The sequence below is a fragment of the Armigeres subalbatus genome, chromosome 2, assembly GCF_024139115.2.
Source record: "Armigeres subalbatus isolate Guangzhou_Male chromosome 2, GZ_Asu_2, whole genome shotgun sequence".
NCBI lineage: Eukaryota > Metazoa > Arthropoda > Insecta > Diptera > Culicidae > Armigeres > Armigeres subalbatus.
Genome location: NC_085140.1, coordinates 297,980,980 through 297,999,841, shown reverse-complemented (window position 1 = coordinate 297,999,841; position 18,862 = coordinate 297,980,980). Strand labels below are relative to the sequence as shown.

The 18,862-nt window shown below is 41.8% G+C and overlaps 1 protein-coding gene across 10 annotated transcripts in view; it reads left to right on the top strand.

Annotated features, from left to right (window-relative positions):
• LOC134212457 (kinesin-like protein KIF21A) overlaps window positions 1–18,862 on the top strand; it is a 143,804-nt gene that overhangs the window by 39,937 nt on the left and 85,005 nt on the right. The gene's annotated exons all lie outside the window — the stretch shown is intronic.

The window sequence follows — 18,862 nt, the reverse complement described above, 5'->3', positions numbered from 1 at the left end:
GGAAACCAGGTGTAGCCAGGATAAGTCTCCATGCTTTTACCTTTTATATCTTAGATTGGAATCAAGGATACACGCTACCTTTATTCGTGATAGCAATTTTGATACGAATTTTGAAAGAAGCATGGCCTGTCCATATGTTTGAACATTTTAAAGGTAATTGGGCTAAATAAAATTCATGGCAGAATGTGATTACACCAGCCCTGCAATATGTCCGTATTAAATTTCATATATTACGTGGCGGTGATAGACTTTCCTCCCCAGACTAACATTACTATGTGCGACGCATATTTACAAATTTATGATTTAATATGTTTATTATTTCATTTGCTTCCTAATCCATCCGTGCATAACTCTGCAGACATACCCTCTTCCGGATGTTGATCGTTTGTTTCTCAACAGGCGCAAGCCCTGGTAGGTAGAACAAATTTTTCATTCTGAACACGCTTTCACATACACAACGTGTTTATGGACATCCACGCACCGGTAACAAGCATCAAGTTGTGTTGAATCCCAACTTTGTAAACTGAACGGCGGGGTCCCTCCTCACATATCATATACAAAGAATCTATTTTAACAATGTTACTTTTCGTTCGAAGCTGTCGACTTTGCTGTTGCCGCCACACACATTAGCCACGCCACCCCGACCCGACCGACCGAGCGGCTCTATAGATTTAAGATGATGACACTTAATATTTACTCATCCACTTCTCCTATTCCGTTGCCTCCAAACCAAACATTAGATAACGTAATGCAGCGATTTTGTTTGCGTTTCTCCCGTATCAACGTGCGTTTCGACAAACAATGCACTGAGACGATTTGGTGAAGGGTTTTCATTTATTTCTTTTAAATAAGGTGTCACTATCAAGATCACATTAAAATGCTAAGGTTGCTAATGTGCTATTGAAACGTTGTCATTATAGAAGTATTTACGATTTTTCGTGGTTACAGGTGTTCGTTGTTAAAAACGTATACACATTATTTCATTATTTTGTAATAAATAATTTGAAAGTTATGAAAATTAACGAAGCTTGCCATCCATTTTATAAAGATTAATCAAACAGTGACAGGCAGTTTTTTTTCGAACAATAAATTAGGAGCTTACTTGTGGCTTCACTGAACAGGAGTCCTACCACTACTGTGTAGTAAAGAAACCTTAATGGTTGGTGAATCATTGCGGTTGAGTATTATCTGTCTGTACTGCGGACATCACTAAACACATTAGATGTCGTGTCCGCTGCGCATCAGTGATGATGCGTGTCAGTTGTGTCAGTGTCAGCTTCATATATTTAATTTTAAAAGATTTGACCGCTACCGACACCAGAAGTGCAGATTTTCTATGTGTAGCAATGCGAAATGATGTGGTGAAGTTATTTCGCTGCATATCATTAGCTGGCAGTCATATAAATTGCGTGGATGTATTCACAATACAATATCGTGTTCAAATATATATTCAGAATCAGAAGGGCTCAAACCATTCATATAAAGAAACTATCCTATTTTCCATCTCACGTACACACAATCAACGAATTTTAAAAGAAAACAAATAAAGTGCTAATTTCGATTCATCTTGTACTAAATTTATGTGGCCACTGACTGTCAGAATTTCGAGTGGCATCCCGTCAGGATTCCAGAATTCCGGCAGGCTTTAGATTAGAATCCCGCCATGATTCCGAGTGGGATACCGTCAGAATTCCAAGTGGAGTCCCGACAGAATTCCGTGTGGAATGTCGACAGGGGCGTCTCGTGGACTTTTGCAACACCTGTTCTACCATGCTGATAAAAAAAATATTCATCAAGCTGAGTGGTTTCGAATGAAAGTTGGACATTTAATCAAATATTACAACATTTTCTTGTTCAACTTAACCAAATATTAGAAAAAAAAAACAATTTAAATAGAAAAGATTTACAAAACAATAAATGACTTATTTTTCTCTTTTGTTACAAAAATGTTTTAAATTTAGATGCACTTGAAATTTTAGACTCTTGCAAATCGTCTAAAATCTAACTTGGTAACATAACTGGATATTGCTCAGAATAAAGATCTTTCATATCGGCTCATTCCACCATTCAGGGTACACGGGTCCCATCGCCGCTAATATTTAAACTCTCACATATTTTGTTGCTATGAAAGAAATGTTATTAACCATTATTAGTATAATAATTATATGTAGTATATAATTAGTATATAATTACAACAACAATAATACAACAACAATACAACAATAAACAATTATTATTGTTTGATCCGACCCCAGATTGTGACGACCAATGAGTCACATTTACCGTGGGGCATCGAAATCCGTACACTTAAGCACCTTAGTATATGAAAAAGTCATAAGAAAATAGGAATTGAATGTAAACGAAACGTTCGTCATTGACACAGGATCAAGAAGGTTTCTACTTTAGAAGCTGAAATGTGTTCCAGTCATTTAATTTTTCAAATTTAGTGAAAACTATACCTTTTTCTCTAAGTTGATTGTTTTTGAGTACATATTCGTAAAAAAGCATTATTTAATGTCTCTTTTAAAAACGCAAATATTAATTTAATATTGTTCTTGATGCATTGCATATTCATCACGAGAAAAAAGAAAAACAAACTGTTTCCAATCATCGGCGCGAAAACGTGCGCGGTGCGCCTTTCGGCAAAGCACAGCCCGACACTACGATCGAGTCTAACCGAAGGTGCGTCGCGTCGTTGATTGTTCTCGCAGCGCGTCGAACGGGTTTGACTCTTGCGCGCATAGCAGAACTTGCAACTAAACGTGCTTGCTTCGCATTCGAAAGAGGATGATGTGAGAAAATGGAGAAAGCTGGCAACGCTCACGCTGGTTCTCTGCGCGCGGAGAACGAGTGAGCATACCAAGGAGGAAATTATTTCAAATCATTTGTCATGGCGCAAAACTTAAAATTTGACTTCTGGCAGCGCTGCTGTTGGTTCTTCATTATAGATCGTACGATTGGCAAAAGCTTTCTATGTGATGGGGTGTGGTTTTTCGGAGAAACACACATTCAGCTGCAATTTGACTGTACGCCAAGCATGTGGCGTTAACTTGATCTGCCTACGAAATAGTTTGTTTCTTTAGATATTTAGATGTTAAAATCATTGGAAATATTACGTGAAGCTTTGTTTAAAAAATTTACTGAGTAAATTATTTGCCCTAATAATTAATTGCCAAGACATTAATTTCTTACTTCTGACCTAAAATGGTTACCTGTTCCATGAACAGGTAGAACGTATGGACGAGTCGCCCTGAATGTCGACATTTCCCTAGGAATCCTTTTGGGAATCCACTCGAAATTCTGTCGGATTTCCACTCGGAATCCTGTCGAGATTCCACTCGGCATCCTTCCACTTTGAAGCCTGTTGGGATTCTATTCTGTAGAGAATCCACTAGGGTCTAGGGATACTGTCGGGATTCCCCTCGAAATCCTGCCGGGATTCCACTCGTATGCATGTTGGGATTTTACTCGGGATTCCATTCGGAATCATGTCGGGATTCCACTAGGAATCCTTTCGGGATTCCTCTCCTAATCCTGTCGGGATATCACTTATAATCCTGTTGGGATTCCACTTGAAATCCTGTTGGAATTCTACTTGGAATCCTATCGGAAATTCACTAGAGATCTTATCAAGATTCCACTCAGGATCCTGTCGGGATTCCACTCGGAATCCTGTCTGGATTCCACTAGGAAACTTGTCGAGATTCTACTAGAGATACTATCAAGATTCCACTCGGAATCCTGTCGGTATTCCACTCGGAATTCTGTCGGGATTCCACTCGAAATCTTGTCGGGACTCCACTCGGAGTCCTGTCGGGATTCCACTCAGAAGCCTGTTGGGATTCCTCATGGAATCCGTTTGAGATTCCACTCGGCATACTGCCTGGATTCAACACGGGATCCTTTCGGAAATCCACTCTGAATCCTCCTGGGATTCTACACAGAGTCCTGTAGGGATTCCACTCGGAATCATGTCGGGATTTCGTTTCGGGATTCCACCATAGATATTTCACTCCCCACATTGGCGGGATGGTCATGCTTCAGGATTCCCGACAAAATTTCTATTGGAATTTCGTTAAGATTTTGAGTAGAATCCTTTCAGGATTCCAAGTAGAATTGTTGTGGAGTCCACTCGAAATCCTGTCGGTATTGGATTGTTGGGATTCCACTCAGAATACTGTCGGAATTCCACTCGGAATCAATCATGTTGGGATTCCACCTGGAATCATGTAGGGATTTCTCGCTTAACTTTCCAAAAGGACCTAAGTAACATTTTTTTCATTAATTAATTTGAATAGCCCAATCAACAGAACAACATGAAAGCTTTCGATTGCGCTATTCAAATTAATTCATGAAAAAAATGTTACTTAGGACCTTTTGAAAAGTTAAGCGAGATTTCACTGGGAATAATATTCGAATAAGAATTTTACTCAACATCCTGTCGGGATTCCAATCGGAATCATGTCTAAAAATACTGTCGGGATTTCACTCGGAATCCTGTCGGGATTCTACTCGAATCCTGTCGGGATTCCACTCAGAATCCTGTCGGGATTCCACTCGGAATCCTGTCGGGATTCCACTCGGAATCCTATCGGGTTTCCACTAGGAATCCTGTCGGGATTCCACTCGGAATCCTTTCAGGATGCCTCTCGGAATCCTTTCGGGATTCCACTCGGAATTCTTTAGGAATACCACTCGGAATCCTGTCGGGATTCCACTCGGAATCCTGTCGGGATTCCACTCGAAATCCTGTCGGGATTCCACTCGGAATCCTGTCGGGATTCCACTCGGAATCCTGTCGGGATTCCACTCGGAATCCTGTCGGGATTCCACATGGTTCGAAACCAGGTTACATTTTTTTAAGCGAACTTCATTTTTTTCATAAGATTGGAGGTACCAAGGAGGAAATTATTTCAAATCATTTGTCATGGCGCAAAACTTAAAATTTGACTTCTGGCAGCGCTGCTGTTGGTTCTTCATTATAGATCGTACGATTGGCAAAAGCTTTCTATGTGATGGGGTGTGGTTTTTCGGAGAAACACACATTCAGCTGCAATTTGACTGTACGCCAAGCATGTGGCGTTAACTTGATCTGCCTACGAAATAGTTTGTTTCTTTAGATATTTAGATGTTAAAATCATTGGAAATATTACGTGAAGCTTTGTTTAAAAAATTTACTGAGTAAATTATTTGCCCTAATAATTAATTGCCAAGACATTAATTTCTTACTTCTGACCTAAAAATGGTTACCTGTTCCATGAACAGGTAGAACGTATGGACGAGTCGCCCCTGAATGTCGACATTTCCCTAGGAATCCTTTTGGGAATCCACTCGAAATTCTGTCGGATTTCCACTCGGAATCCTGTCGAGATTCCACTCGGCATCCTTCCACTTTGAAGCCTGTTGGGATTCTATTCTGAATCCTGTAGGGATTCCACTCGTAATACTGTAGAGATTCCACTAGGGATACTGTCGGGATTCCCCTCGAAATCCTGCCGGGATTCCACTCGGATGCATGTTGGGATTTTACTCGGGATTCCATTCGGAATCATGTCTGGATTCCACTAGGAATCCTTTCGGGATTCCTCTCCTAATCCTGTCGGGATATCAGTTATAACCCTGACGGAATTCCACTTGAAATCCTGTTGGAATTCTACTTGGAATCCTATCGGAATTTCACTAGAGATCCTATCAAGATTCCACTCGGGATCCTGTCGGGATTCCACTCGGAATCCTGTCTGGATTCCACTCGAAAACTTGTCGGGATTCCACTAGAGATACTATCAAGATTCCACTCGGAATCCTGTCGGTATTCCACTCGGAATTCTGTCATGATTCCACTCGAAATCTTGTCGGGACTCCACTCGGAGTCCTGTTGGGGTTCCACTCAGAAGCCTGTTGGGATTCCTCATGTAATCCGTTTGAGATTCCACTCGGCATACTGCCTGGATTCAACAAGGAATCCTTTCGGAAATCCACCTGGGATTCTACACAGAGTCCTGTCGGGATTCCACTCGGAATCATGTCGGGATTTCGTTTCGGGATTCCACCATAGATATTTCACTCCCCATATTGCTCATGCTTCAGGATTCCCGACAAAATTTCTATTGGAATTTCGTCAAGATTTTGAGTAGAATCCTTTCAGGATTCCAAGTAGAATTGTTGTGGAGTCCACTCGAAATCCTGTCGGTATTGGATTGTTGGGATTCCACTCAGAATACTGTCGGAATTCCACTCGGAATCAATCATGTTGGGATTCCACCTGGAATCATGTAGGGATTTCTCGCATAACTTTTCAAAAGGACCTAAGTAACATTTTTTTCATTAATTAATTTGAATAGCCCAATCAACAGAACAACATGAAAGCTTTCGATTGCGCTATTCAAATTAATTCATGAAAAAAATGTTACTTAGGTCCTTTTGAAAAGTTAAGCGAGATTTCACTGGGAATAATATTCGAATAAGAATTTTACTCAACATCCTGTCGGGATTCCAATCGGAATCATGTCTAAAAATACTGTCGGGATTTCACTCGGAATCCTGTCGGGATTCCACTCGGAATCCTGTCGGGATTCCACTCGGAATCCTATCGGGCTTCCACTAGGAATCCTGTCGGAATTCCACTCGGAATCCTATCGGGTTTCCACTAGGAATCCTGTCGGGATTCCACTTGGAATCCTTTCAGGATGCCTCTCGGAATCCTTTCGGGATTCCACTCGGAATTCTTTAGGAATACCACTCGGAATCCTGTCGGGATTCCACTCGGAATCCTGTCGGGATTCCACTCTTAATCCTGTCGGGATTCCACTCTTAATCCTGTCGGGATTCCACTCGGAATCCTGTCGGGATTCCACTCGGAATCCTGTCGGGATTCCACTCGGAATCCTGTCGGGATTCCACATGGTTCGAAACCAGGTTACATTTTTATAAGCGAACTTAATTTTTTTCATAAGATTGTCGTATGAAATGCATTTAATTAGTGAATCGTATGAAAATCAATACATTTTCTTGCGGCGAAATTTCAAAAAAGAATCGTATAATAGTTTTACGACCAGTATCCTCAGTGTAGGCATGATGAAACCGTAGATCGTCATCTCGGTCCGGTTGTACGAAGATAGCAGTGACGTCACATTACATTTAAACTGAATGTTTGCATACGCACTGAGCCTGCCTTGTTTTTGTATGCCGTGGTGATGGTTAAACACGACGCAAGCGCTGCGTTTATTCCGCATATCATGTAGGCTTCGTATCCATTTTTGGCTGATGCAGATATGATCGTTTTATTTCCAGTATGTCTATTATGGGACCCCAACGTGGCGTTGTGCATTTGTCTATGGGGAAATAGCGATCCCCCAGTCATCGTATTGTTATTGTCATAGTTGGTCAGCAGCTCCACAGTTGAAAAGAATAAGTTCATGTTTTCTACGATCTTCTATAAAAACTAGTAAAGAATTGTCTGTTTCACGAAGTTGAACAATTTTCTCAATGAACAATGTGGAGGTTTTCTTCTCGAGATTAAAAGCGTAGTATCAATCATACAGCTGCGGCATCATTATATCAACAATTATCGACTGTCTATAAATAAAAGATGTATCTCTCACGTTTCTTGGAATTGATTTGCATTGAACGTACGTAGCTTGGTTGGCGGCTGTATTTTCACGGACAAAATACTCCATCGTAGTTGAAGAACTCAAACGCAGCAAACCCGTATTCACAGCTGTGCTGTGAATATTTTCCGCAAGCTCACCCTCACTAGCCCGAACCAACCAACCAACAACGGCGGTGTAAGGCAATTATGACAAAGCATCAGCGGCGGACCCATCGAATCACTCATCCAACAACGAGAAGTCAATATGTGCGCACGTACGTAAACAGTCAAATTGTTTGCTCGTTTGTTTTCACAATTCTTTTCCACAACGCGCGGGGAAGGTCGCTGACCAAAAACCTTGACGCTTGGATTGCACTGTATCGGTAGTCAATAATTTTCCGTGCAAACCAGGCGTGAACGTCTCATGTGGTTGCTACTACGCAGCGTACAAAAAGTTTCAAAGATCAATCGTTCAATAATGATAAATCTTAGGTGAAAATCTAACAATCGGAACGTGAGTGTCAACCTCCAATAGCAGCAGCTAGCTATGCAGTTGATACAATCATGAACAGAGGTTGTCAAGCGGTTCATAACTTGCGAACCATATGAAGTGGCTTAATGAAGGGCACAAGATGCTATTTTTTGCCTTTTTTATACACCAAGGTTATATACCAAGGCAAAAGGAATCGAAGTTTTCGTATGAATTGCAGAGACTTGTTAAAAAAGAATATTGATTGAAAATGTCGTACATGTTGAACAAATAAATGTTTTTCTCTACTTTCGGACAGAAGGTAATAAAATATAAATAAACACAGTTGTGAGATGCAACGCCAATCAAGAGAAAAATTCTAGTAACTGTGCTATGAATTCTTTTTTCTAGGAGATAGGTAACAACCCAATCTTAGTTTTAACGTTGAAAATAGGCTAGACTAGAATTTAGCATCTGTTCAAAATTCTCAAAAAAATCGAAGAAACTTTGAAGGTAAGCCTGTGAGATAGATTTAATGAAATTCGTAACACAAGGATGTATTGAGTGGGTCGCAATCTATAGTTTGAGCAATACTGCCCAACGTGTTTAGATAAGTTATTTACACTTGGAACTGACTTGAATGCCAATGGCAGCAATTGTAGCTTCTACCTACTATCAACTAATTTGCAAACAAGTACCCAGTAAGTAGTCAATGTGGGAGATACACGTTCCCGATAAATGATTTCAAGTTCAACGCCAATTGGTTGAAAATTGTCGCCACCGTGAAATCGGCATCATCGACGTGAATCCATGGATAACGCCGCGTTGTTTGCTGGTTTGGTGGTAGCACATAGGTATAGGAAACCCAACGACCTGGCCGCGAAGGTGGATGATATGGTGATCGTACATTCGCTAAGCTAACTGCCTCGGCAGGTATTTGGGTATAAGTAGCTCTTTTGAACGACCATGACTAGACCACTGTAAACAGACACATGCGTTCCGCATGCGGCGATCGTTCGGTTGAAACAATGTCAATTTACTCAGCACTTGAGGATTTGCTGGAGTTTATGTCTAATTTGTACTTAAACGGCACCCTACTTACCTGGTATTGACAACAATAGACAAGAAATAATATTTTTCCCAATTTCGGATGCGAACGAGGGAAAAATGGTCTGAAGCTAATGTGAAGCCCATTCGGTTGCAGTGAAAGTCGGCAAATCTGGCTCGTCAGTTACAGTGAAAGTGTGATCGTTTGTTGATGCAACTTTACTAATGACAACAACAGACAGTGGAATGGTTAATGAAGACAGAGAGATGCATTTCCATGGCAGTTATTGCATAGCAGGTGCCGACTGACAGGCTTGCATGTAATTGAGAAGTCTGCTGGGGGAGCCTGTACGGTAGCTGCGATGCAATCCACGAGATTGGTGGTTTTCCCACCGTGATTAGTTACAGTAGTCTGATCTGCTGGTTTGTGTGTTGAATCGGGAAAGAGTACGGTTACTAATTGATTGAACGTTTTCCTGATTTGCGGTTAATGTGCAAAGTGACTGGCAAACATTGTTGTTCAGTCGATGAGTGTTTAAGTAAACTTTTACAAGGTTTTTACTTGTTGAAATAATGTTTTCAGAATTCGAATCATTATATTTGCCGTTTTTTTCGGTTCATTAATACAACGGCAATATATGAAATTTATCACTGTTGATTATTGAGAATCCAAAATCTTCATTCCAAGAAATATCAAATGTGTACATGGAGAATCAAATATTTGCAAACAATCTTCACAAGTTATTATTTACCTGTTACCACACCTGTTGCTGATACAATACCAGCGATGAATACACCGCGTTTCATTGATTCCGCATTACGAATCCAAACATTGCGCGGTTTATAATCAGACAGATGTCATCGTTTCCATGAACATGCTAAACAAACACCCTGTCCCGTTTCAATTTGTACCAATACCGCGTATCTATAGCTGTTGAATAGAGCGCAAATAGATAGTCACCTTCAACTGGCCTACAGTGTTTATCACCAATCTCTTAATCCTGCCTATTCTAACGTGAATGGCATTTTCATTTACAAACGTGAGCAAGGGTTTCCGACCTCATTCTGATCGGATGCAATTCAATTGATATTATTCTATTCTATCATTTGGTGAATAATCAGACGATAAAGCATGGCAATCAGCGGTGCCAATAAAAACGTACCGAAGAGTTAAGGTCAGTCTTGCCATAGAGATAAGCATAATCGGTTACCGTACACGTTTTGAACGAGAATAAACGCCACTAGGTCTATGTTATTGCCGAAAATAAAACTAATAGATTTCAATTTTCAAGAGCATCAGATTGCGCTGTCTAGAAAGCAAAAGTAGGGAGCATTCAGTAACGCGATGTTGATATCGAGACAAACCGGGCTTGAACGCAGCGGCAAAAATAGATCACATGTTCTTGAAGCTTAACGCGCATTATGTCTTCGGCTCGTTGTGTGTAACAGGGCTAGAAACAAATCATTTTGTTAGTGGTATGCGGTCATTGCGCTCAAAGGTAAACTATTTTTTTAATGAAATCGTACTTGCGACGAGCATTTGTCCTAGCATCAATAAAATCTACAATACATTAAATAATTCCACAATTACGCACCTAATGTTAGGCAATTATCTTCTCCCAAGTTCCAACCTGCTCCTCTACGTTTTGTCTCGGAGACCCATGATTTTATATACCAATCGGCGCAGCTCGTAGAGCTGAACAAATGTCTGTCTGTCCGTGTGTATGTGTGTGTGTGGGCACACGAAAACCGAAAAACATTAGCCACCTTTTCATATAGTAATTCTTGACCGATTTTCTCGCAACAAGTTGCATTCGACGGAAGACAAACACTAGTTGATATAATCATGATCGGTCATTGCGTTCAAAGGTTATGAAGAAAATGGTGTATTGAACCTTATACGGTTCACTTGCCATAAGACGAGTTTGTGCAATCCCATTTAATTCCACCACTTAATTGTACCTTGATTGTACCTCGACTTACCTGTGCCTTTCGCTTGGGGCAATAAAAACATTACAGAAAGAAAATCATTGTTGTAGTCAATAAATCAGTAGATCCCTACCATCCCTGCATATGTCGGACCACACGACAAATGCGTACTCTTCCCGAGCGAAGTGTGAAGTAAGAGGAAAACAGTACGATTTTTTCACACCAGATAAACACGGTTAAGTATTTTGGTCCCGGTCGCCGGATTTGTTTGACGCCGATTTGTATTGTAGTTCGGCACCGCGTACCGCGAGGTCATTTCTTCGCCTTGCCTATGTAGAAATGACATAAGAGGGATGCCAACAAAAAATGTAAATGTTTTTCTCTGTAAACGCACGAGCGGGGAATGTTGTTGCCTTTCGTAATCATCTTGGGAGTGTTAAAATTAAGCTTTCATCTCGTTATCTTTTACTCCGTTCTTTTTTTCATAGAATTGTCTTATTAATAGCACGCTTTCCTAATTATTGCACTCAGATGAAGGTCATTAACATTATAATGATGTTTGCGATACATTGCCATGGACCTTTGCAACTTAATTTTCTGAATGCTTCTGATGAATATGATCCAAAGTGCGTCGGCGCACCATCAACCGAGAGCAATGAACGTATTATCATACCGTCGTTCTTCGCCCGTCGTCTGTCTGTCAAACGTTCAGTTTGGTTTCTAATCTGAATACAATGGTCTCCGGTGCCCACTTTAAGACGTGGATTTGGAGCATAGCGTCTCGTCACGTTCTCTCATGACAGATTAAATGCTCGTGAGACCGTTATAGCTTTAAATCATACACCTTCCAGCTGGGAAAGATACCATTTGTAGGATTATTATTGATTTATGACTGGCACGTGTCGCACTAATAGCTGCGTCTTGTTGTGACATCGTGAATTATCTATATCGCGTGACATCTACATTATTAAGTCTGAATCCTAAACAGAATAACGACGCATTTTTTTTAATGAGCATTGATACCTAATCATAGGGAAATGTTGACCTTATAATGAAACTTACCATGGTGACTGGTGTCTACACTTGTGTTTATATGACCTATTTAACTAGAAACATAATTTTTATTTTTTAATATTTTTGGCTTTTATGTTTTGATATTTTTATATTTTCAAATTTCTATGTTTCTAGACTTTAGGGATTAGTACACTCTGCAAGTTTCAAAAATCGATTTTTATTTTAATTGACCTAAATATTCTTCGGAGTGTCTACTTTATGGTAAACTTCATAAGACCCGTTCCAAAATTACAGACTGGAAAGCGAAGCAGTGTCGCAGGGCTCCGAGCGCGATTGAGCGAGCGCCCAAAAACCTCGACCGTTATCGATGGAACGACCGATCTTTTTGCTTTTTATAGATGCCTTAGAGATCCATAGAGTGCGTTATTTCTCTTGTTACGGACAGCAGAACAATCCCGCGATCGGCCGAAATATTGTGTTCGGCATTGCGCGGGCGGTAATAAAGTTAATCAGTTCAGTGCGTGTTTTCTCGTGTTTCAGATTCTTCAGTAAGCAGAACGATCGGCCGGTCAGCGAGATTTAGTTTTGCTTTGTGCGGAAAGCAAAACGATCGGCCGGTCACCGAAATTTTGTTCTGCTTTGTGCGGGTGAGTAAGTTCAGAAAGTGAAAATTTAGTTCGCATCCGTGTAGTGCGGTTGATAATTAAAATATTTAGCGTTTTTCGATTGTTTTTGTTTTAAATCAAACTACACGCTATACATGGCAGACCGTTTACCAAAACGAACCCTGCCACAATTGCAACCCCATATATCCAACATCCCTGTGATTTCTCGTGGAAGTGCGGATGACTCGTCGGCTTCTATCAAAGCGAGTATCACGTCAACAATTTCCTACCTATTCCTTAATTGACCTGCATTTGGACACGGCCGGCGCTGGTATTGCTTATTTTTGGGTCATCAGTTCTTACACATTGAAGATGATGTTAGTCCCAAACTTCATCTATTGGTTCTCTGTGTAATTACAGTTGGCCTGGCAATAACGGAGTAGTAGCAATAACGGAGTCGACTCTGCTCAACGAGCTGAGTAAATTGATTGGTTTAATCACCGTTACTTAATATGGGGTTGATTTATAGATATTTTTCGGTGAACAAGTGAGTAAATGTCTGTCTGTCCGTGTATATGTGTGTGCTTATGTGTGTTTGTGTGTGCACAAAAGGTAAGAAAAATATTAGACTACTTTTCATATAGTAATCCTGGACCGATTTTCTCGTAATAAGTTTCATAGGGGAGGAGAAGATCGCCAGCTGTCATCGAGAGAAAAAATAGAATCATTGAAATTTCACACGGTGTGGTATTGGAAATGAAGTATATTTTTGTTTGAAAACAAAATTAAAGATGTTTTTTGAAAAAAAAATCTTGGTGTAAGGGGTTAGATTCTTAAAAGCACACAAAATATACATGAAATCTCGATTTTTGCCTTTCTCGTACAACAAAGTTGTACCGAAAGGCTATAGGACTACTCCAAAAAACAACTTTTGATAGAAGGCCCGGAGACCCATAGTGTTATATACCGATCGACTCAGTTCGACGAATCGAGGTGATGTCTGTATGTGCGTATGTATGTGTGTTTTTTTCCTTCCTAAGCAATGGAGGGGGAATCTGCTCAACAGACATCCTGGGTTGTCCAGGAAGTGCGGGGTTAGGGGCCACCTCCAACGAGGGAGGCAGGACTGCATCTCCGACCCGCTAAACCGTTTCCATTGCCGCCAAGCCCATCGTCCCTTCGGTACAACCAGAAAGTAATGCTTCAAAGGGGGGCCAGTGCATAACGCACCCTCGAGGTTAGCTACGTGTCCTTGCAGCATCGAACATCGTGACTCGCTTTTTTAGAAGAACACCATGGTATCGTGCCAGCGCATTGCCGGCTTTCCAGGTGGCCTTACCACACCCTATGTCCTCGGAAGGTGGGCAGGGTCGACTTCGCGCCTGCTTCCCTCTGCACGACTGGTATCAAAAATGATGATGCCGCGTGCACCCCAAATTGACCTCTCTGCGATAGGGCCTATTCTCCAGCACACAGAGAGACTTGCCGACGCGGTGCCTACGCCTACCCCAGCCTTGACGAGGACCCCTGTGCGTCCTCGGGCTCGGAACCCGCCCGGTTGACCGACGCCGCGAAAGCGACGATACCATGTTGTTCTTCACGCGGCCACTTGTTCGATAAAAGGATCGAGTTCGACCACAGGGCACCGGTATGACCCATGAAGCCGACTCCGAACCCTTGGACCACCTCTTATTTGCGCCTGAACTAGCCATTCCTCGAGTCCACGCGCCACCTTCTGTGTACCTCCGAGACGATTTGGACGATAGCCGATAAAACGGCGTTCCAGCCAACTTCATCTTTACACATCCTCCGGACTAGGTTGTCCGGGGTAGTGTCCAGACCACATGTGGCAAGCATGTGGTCACGCATTGTGCGAAAACGCGGGCACACGAACAACACGTGTTCCGCCGTTTCCTCTAAACCTACGCACACCGGACACTCGGGCGAGGCCGAGTGTCCGAACCGGTGGTGTAGGTACTGTCTGAAGCAACCATGGCCTGTAAGGACCTGGGTCAGGTGGAAAGTGATTTCCGCATGGCGCCTCTTGACCCACGTACCTATCTCCGGTATCAACCTATGTGTCCATCTACCCTTAGTGGAACTGTCCCACGCACGCTGCCATTTGACCTTTGAGGCCAACCTGACAGTCCTACGGATGCCTCTCGTGCCGCGCATTTCGAAGCACTCTATGTCTTCATCGATAACGATGTCAATAGGCATCATACCGGTGATGACGCAAAGTGCATCGTGCGACACGGTACGGTACGCGCTCGCAACTCTTAGGCACATGAGCCTATACGTCAGGCCTGCCCAACCTTTTCAAGCCACGGGCCAATTTTCAAATTGACCACTTGCTGGCGGGCCAGGAAATATTCGGTACATATTTTTCAAACATTTTCAAAATAACCAAAGTAAAATACATTTGTTTTCAAAATCGGATTAAGTTTTACAGAATAACTATTTTTTTCAATGAAAAACTAAACACAATAAAATTGCGTTTAAGCAATCTTTTTCTGTGCGTAGTTTTTTTTTCTTTTTAAGTAACAGGACATGGAATTGTTGACTTCTTTCCAATACTCGACGCATATTGATTTCACAATCGGTGATCGAATTTCGCAAGCAGATAATGAAGATCAGTAATTACTTTTTACTGCTTTGATTCTTGATAAGAGCTGTTCATACAGATATGTACTTCTGGAGAGAGAAAATATCTTACAAGAGAACTGTCTTTATAAAATTTAAATTTGAGCTCGTTGTTGCATTCGAGGTCAATTATCTTCATTTAGAACATTTCAGGTGCGTTTGCATCAATAAACGGTGTTGAGAAACAGTGTTCTCAAACATTAGCGAAGAGGCTTGAAAAGTAATGTCGAAAGGCTTCTAGATTACCAGCATATTCAACAGATTTGCAGGAACTGTTATCTACCGGATTAGGGTAGATTAGTATTGATTTTCGACAATCAATTGTGCCAAATTGTTTCTATTTTGTTTCAATAGTTTGCATGTTGGATAATAAAAGTTCAACGTATTGATCCCTGACTTGCAACTTAATGTTCAATTCATTGAGATGTTTAGTGGCATGTAAAGGCCAAGCCATTCAGGATCATGCAACTTAGGCATTGGTTTTGCTTTGTCTTGTAAAAATAATGTGATTTTCTTCGCTCTTAAGCAAGGTATGTATCACGGTTTAGCCAACGAACTAACGCAACAAATCTCCGTATTCTGTTTCCATTTCCATCCACATAATTCTGAATAAGTGGTGGTTGAGTTTCTTCGCGTAGGTAAAGTTGATTTTCTTAATAACGAGCGACGCTACATCACGATTATTGATCGTTTTTGTACATAGATCCTTTTCGGTGAAAAATGCAAAAATGATTAACAATTGAATAAAAAAAAACAATAAACAAATTGCTTTAATTTCCAAGTGTCACAACGCCAGTGTTCTTTCCTGTCGGTGCCGGACCTCCATCAGTTGTTAGGCCTTCAGTTTTCAAAGATGAATTCAGTCTCCTTCATACAGGTCTTAACAGCTTCCCCCAGGTCGATACCGGTAGTCGTTTTCTTCATTGGGATCAAGACTGCTATGTGATAATCATGTGATGATCATAAATTCCCCTTATTCAGACAGCTATATGTACCTGTATTTTCATCGATTGCGAGCAGGTGGCTTTTTCACGTAACATAGTTTTCAAATCTTCTGTGAGAACTGTAACACTTCATCGTGGTTTACGACAAACTAATGCAACTGAAGCCGATTTTCTAACAAGCTCTCCGTCCTGGAAAGGTTTCATCCGTAATGCCAAAATTGTATTAACAGCAAAACTGGCCGATGCTGCATTGTTCGACTCCGTGCTTGCGCAGATTTTTATCTTTTAATCAGAAATAACTTACAGTATTTATTAATTAATAATGAGAAGGAGCTTCTCGTGCCAGATAGAAAAGCTTTCTGGCCGGTTATGAAGTATTTTTCTCAAACGCCGCGGACCACAAAAAATTGAGCCACGGGCCGTACGTTGGGCAGCCCTGCTATACGTACTTTCTAACTTCGTTCTGTAGCAGTTAATACGCAGGGCCGTGCCCCAAGCTGGCCCCCCATACCTCAGTATGGACAGAGCAACGCTAGCCAGAAGCTTGCGCTTGCTGGCATAAACCGTAGAGCTATTGGACATCATCCGGGACAATGCCACTATAGCTGTGGAGGCACGCTTGCAGGCGTAATTGACGTGGCTACCAAAGGTGAGCTTATCGTCGATCATTACCCCCAAGAGTTTGATGGAGCGTTCAGAGGTGACCGTGCAGTTGCCTGCCCTTATCACCGCTTGTTGCTCCGACTTTCGGTTGTTAACAACAGCCACCTCAGTCTTGTGGTGAGCCAGTTCTAACTTCCTGGAACTCATCCACTCCTCCACAATTGCGATCGAGTGGGCTGCAGTCAACTCCACCTCTTCGATCGATTCGCCGTAGACCTCCAGCGTAATATCGTCAGCGAAACCGACGATTACCACGCCCACCGGGAACTTCAACCTCAAGATACCGTCGTACATGACGTTCCATAACACCGGACCCAGTATGGAACCTTGCGGAACCCCTGAGGTTATGTCAACGCACTTCTGACCCGCCTCCGTGTCGTATACCAGTACTCGATTCTGGAAGTAGCTTCCGAGAATCTTGTACAGGTACTCGGGAATTCCAAGACGCAGGAGCGCATCTGCAATAGCTGCCCAACTGGCACTATTGAAAGCATTCCTCACGTCGAGAGTCACTACTGCACAATAGCGAACTCCCCTCCTCTTACGCTGGGTAGCTATCTCCGCGGATTTGGTAACCGACAAGATAGCGTCTACGGTCGACTTACCCTTTCGGAAGCCAAACTGGTTAATCGATAGACCATCCGCACCCTCCGTGCGTATCAACAACCTGTTGAGGATGATCTTCTCGAGCACCTTCCCCGCCGTATCAAGCAGGCATAATGGTCTATATGCCGACGGATCCCCCGGTGGTTTTCCCGCCTTTGGCAATAGGACCAAGCTCTGCCTTTTCCATGCTTCAGGGAAGACTCCCTCGTCCAGGCATCTCTGCATGACAGATCTGAACATCTCGGGAGCCTCGGCAATGGCCGCTTTGATGGCCAGGTTCGGAATACCATCCGGTCCTGGCGCCTTACCTACACTAAGGGACTGTGCAATCCCCGCAAGTTCCGCCACCGTTATTCTTCCCTCGTCGGCCACCCTGGTCCGTGGCAGCTCCACAAAGGGAGGCCAGGGACTTGGGTCGTGACGTAGGAAGAGCCCCGCGATGATCCTCTCCAGCATCTCTGGAGACCGCTCTGTAGCGGCCATCGCCCCACGTGTCTTGGCCATTACGACCCTATAGGCGTCACCCCATGGATTCGCGTTGGCACTTTGACACAGGCCCTCGAAGCAGGCTTTTTTGCTTGATCTAATCTCAGTCTTCAGAGCGGCTCTAGCAGCCACGAACGCCACCCGTCGTACAAAACGCTCCTCTTCTCCGCTCCTTCTTCTTCCTCTTCTTCACGCGTATGTATGTGTGTGTGAGTGTATGTGTGTGTGTATGTGTGTATGTGTACAAATTTTGTAGACACACTTTTTGGAACTTAGAAGACATTGAATTTCGGAATTATTGAAAAATCATTGTTTTTTCCCAAGAGTCCCCCCTTGGAAAAAAAATCAAAATCGAATTTTTTTTTTCAAGAATGGTGGCAATGCATAGTAATTAATGCAAAAACATGCAAAATGATAGAAAATATGCGATCTATTCCCCTAAAGTGCTTTTTTGACCTTTCTTATGTGATTTTTTTCAGTACATGCACGAGAAAGGCATCATCGCCGCTAGGTGGATTAACCTGTTTTTTTTTTAATAAACTTGCCTTTCTCTTACAACACATTTGTACAATATTATTAGTTTATCTATTTGCTAAGATATTAAAGCTGTAAATTTTGCAGAATTATCGATTTAAAAAAAATCTTTTGTAGATCTACATACTAATACCTCCACTCCACTGATGTTACTGTCTTTTTTTTAAGTTATTAGAATTTTTAATTTTTTTGATATTTATTTTCAGGTTTTTAAATTTATAAGATTTGTAATTTAATATTTTAATATTTTTAGATCTGTATTTTCTTACTTTTTTAATTTTTTTATATTTTTGGATTTTAGGTTTGTTTTTGTATTTTTACTTTCAATTTTAGA